General features: G+C 40.1%; 1 pseudogene; it reads left to right on the top strand.

Annotated features, from left to right (window-relative positions):
• Positions 1–794: 794 nt before the first annotated feature.
• On the top strand, positions 795–3588 carry LOC111183308 (ornithine aminotransferase, mitochondrial pseudogene; annotated as a pseudogene).
• Positions 3589–3942: the final 354 nt, after the last annotated feature.

Raw genomic sequence — 3942 nt, 5'->3', positions numbered from 1 at the left:
AGGAAATCACTGATACGAGAATAGAACACACGGGGGCTACCATAAAAGAAACTTCATTTTGCAGCTATTCCACATTATTGCTAATGTAGGCATGAAACAGACACACGCACTTCTTGCTTACTTAGCAATGTCCTATTTTCCTTAGCCATTCTTAAAGACTGAATAAGGACACCTTTTTACTTCCTTCTCCTTCTTGATTCTAAAAATACTAGGCTGAAGTAAAGTGATAGTGAGAATATAAAAATAGGTACCATTTATTGAGTGTCTGCTCTGGACCAGGCAGTTCACGTACATTTTCCTAGTACGTTATGACTCTTTGGGATGATTCCAGATTGATATCATAATTCTCACTTCCAGACCAGGAAAATAAGTCTCTGAAAGGTTAAGCAATTTGATCAGGTAACACAAGTAGCAAGAGGCAAAGCGGCAAAAAGAGATCTTTTAAAAAAATTTATTTTTAATTTTTTCAGGTTCTTTTCCATTATAGGTTATTTCAAGATATTGAATATAGCTCCCTGTGCTATACAGTAGGTCCTTGTTGGTTATCTGTTTTATATATAGTAGTGTGTATCTGTTAATCCCAAACTCCTTATTTATCTCTCCACCCTCCTTCCCCTTTGGTAACCATGAGTTTGTTTTCTATGTCAGTGTGTCTGTTTCTGTTTTGTAAATAAGTTCATTCATATCATTTTTTTTAGATTCAACATATAACTGAATCATATGATTTTTGTCTTTCTCTGTTTGACTTACTTCAATTAGTATGATAATCTCTAGGTCCATCCATGTTGCTGCAAATGACATTATTTCATTAAAAGACATTTTTTGGAATGACTTCCCATTTGCTAGTAAAATCTGTTAGCTAAGTAGCAGGGCATTTGGGAGACGGGAATACTGCTTTCTTTAATTTTCTTTATAACTGAGGAATGCCAGAAAATGTGTTGTTATAACCATTGACACTGAACATCTCATAATGCCCATTTTTCTGCATTTCTATGTAGTGGATGTGGCCAGTTTAAATTCTCTTGAACTAAAGACAGGAGTAGAGGGGATGGAAGAAGGGAAGGAAAGAGGGAAGAAGGAAGAGGGGGAAAAGAAACCTAAATGGAATTGATTTTCCCTTATTATTCCCGAGCATCATGTCATCATTTTATGCATCAATTCTAGTTGTAATTAAGATGCAGAATATAGGGGTGATTCTCTTGTGGAAAGCTGTTTTATTAGTCAGGACTCTTTTAGCTGCAAGAGAAATAAAATTCAAATCAAACCAGCTTGTTGGGAACAAAGAGAGAAAGAGAGGATATTTATTTGGCTCATGTAACTGGGGCTCTACTTCTAGGTGTCAGGAAACTTTAGTTTGAATATGATACTGAAAATTTGGTACATTTCAAGGGTTTATGGGCCCTAGGATATGGGTAGTTTATAGGGTGCCATGAAATGTACCCCCTTCTCAAAAACTGGGACCTAAGATCACTCTCAACAGAAAACAGAGTCATACAGAATCACAGTAAAGATACCAGCTCCAGGTCTGCCAGGTCTGTTAGATATTGAGTCTTCTCAATATAAAGAAAGAATATGTCGGAAGGGAACTGATCAGCTGTGGAAGCAAAAGGAGAAAGGAGAACATTACCATTATTCATCTAAGGAGTCTCTGAGTAAGGGGTGTCCTTGAACAGATACGCAGTTGTTGAGATGCCGCTCGTACAGTGGAAGGACCATGGGCTCCAGTCAGATAAACCATTCAGCCTACAGCTACTTCCAGTGTGCCCACTACTTTTCCTGGACAGTTAGGGTGTGTCCACAGAAAAACACAAAGGTCCCTGCCCAAGGGACTTCCCTGGCAGTCCAACGGTGAAGACTTCGCCTTCCAATGCAGGGGGTGCGGGTTCAGTCCCTGGTCGGATCCCACATGCCTCACGGCCAGAAAAACAAAACATAAAACAGAAGCAGTCAGCTGCTCAGTTGACGCTGCGTGTCCTGGGCTGGCTTCCAAGGTGCCACCAGGAGTTATTGGACCCTCTGAAGACTGTCCCTGGATCTCGGGTTAAAAATCTGTATTCTAATCTGAACTGTGGGAAAAAAGGGTTAGCTCGTTGGTGATATTCCTACTTGAAGGACATCATGTTTTCCAAACTAGCACATTTGCAGACTGTTGCTGTCCTTAGTGGAGTTCATTCTTCAGTGGCTTCTGCTACATCTGTTGCAACTAAAAAACAGTCCAAGGCCCTCCATCCTCTGATTACATTTTTGAACGGGAATCTAAATATGGTGCCCACAACTACCATACTTTACCTGTAACCCTGGAGAAACGAAAAGGTATTTGCATATGGGATGTAGAAGGCAGAAAACATTTTGACTTTCTGAGTGCCTACAGTGCTGTCAGCCAAGGGCATTGTCATCCAAAGATTGTGAATGCTTTGAAAAGTCAGGTGGACAAATTGACCTTAACATCCAGGGCCTTTTACAATAACGTGCTCGGTGAATACGAAGAGTATGTTACTAAACTTTTCAACTACCACAAAGTTCTTCCTATGAATACAGGAGTGGAGGCTGGAGAGACTGTTTGCAAACTTGCTCGTAGTTGGGGATATACCGTGAAGGGGATCCCGAAATACAAAGCAAAGATGGTTTTTGCGGTTGGAAACCTTTGGGGTAGAACATTGTCTGCTATCTCCAGTTCCACCGACCCAACCAGTTATGATGGTTTTGGACCGTTTATGCCAGGTTTGGAAATCATTCCATGTAATGATCTGCCTGCTCCTGAGCATGCATTTCAGGACCCAAACGTTGTCGCCTTCATGGTGGAACCAATTCGGCATTGTTGTTCCGGATCCAGGCTACCTTGTGGGCATGTGAGAGCTCTGCACCCAGCACCAGGTTCTGTTTATTGCTGATGAAATACAGACAGGATTGGCCAGAACTGGTAGATGGCTGGTTATTGATCACGAAAATGTCAGACCTGATATGGTCCTTCTAGGAAAGGCACTTTCTGGTGGTTACACTTCCTGTATCCGCAGTGTTGTGTGATGATGAAATAATGCCGACCATTAAACCAGGGGCACACGGTTCAACGTAGGGTGGCAATCCTACGGCCCTGGAGGTTTTGGAAGAAGCAAACCTTGCTGAAAATGCAGAGAATATGGTTATCATCTTGAGAAATGAACTCATGAAACTACCTTCTAATATTGTAATGGCTGTAAGAGGAAATTTACTATTTAAATACATTTAAATAGTATTAAATGCTATTGTGATTAGAGAAACCAAAGATTATGATGCTTGGAAGGTGTGTCTGCGACTTCAAGATAATGGACTTCTGGCCAAGCCAACCCACGGTGATATCATCAGGTTTGTACCTCTGCTCGTGATCAAAGAGGATGAGATTCTGGAGGCCATGGAAATCATTAACAAGACCATCTTGTCCTTCTGAGGGTGACAGTTTTCAGTGGTGCCTGGGAGCCAGCTGGAGACAGGCAGTTCATAAAGCTCTGTGTTTCTGCATTTAATGCAGACATATTCCACTTCCCCCATGTCAAGGGCTTTTTAAAAAATATATGTTTTTCAGTTCATACATAATAGAATGACATTTATAAAAGTGCAGTTTGCTGTGTAACATAACTAAGAGAATATCCTGGCATCTTATATTCGATTAAGTGTTTGTGTGTGTGTGTGTGTGTGTGTGTGTGCTTTCTAAGGTGAGATGCATCTCTCTATATAGACAACCTTTTAACCAAGCCCCTTAGCACAATTTATATATGTTTTAATAATTTCTGGTATAAATTGTTTGTATTTGAAAAAGTTCTATGAGAGTATTGCATAGAAGATTAGCTTAACCTCATAAAGTTGAATCATAATCATTGAATTTTAGGAAGGATTAATGGTTAAGCTTATATAAAATACTAGATTTAAGTAAACTCCATATTGGCTAGCACCAAGATGTATTCTATG

Source organism: Delphinapterus leucas, chromosome 12, assembly GCF_059928025.1.
Source record: "Delphinapterus leucas isolate spDelLeu-1000000601 "Yukka" chromosome 12, BTC_Dleu_Yukka2, whole genome shotgun sequence".
NCBI lineage: Eukaryota > Metazoa > Chordata > Mammalia > Artiodactyla > Monodontidae > Delphinapterus > Delphinapterus leucas.
Note: the sequence above shows the minus strand (reverse complement) of the source record. Positions and strands in the feature narration are given on the sequence as shown.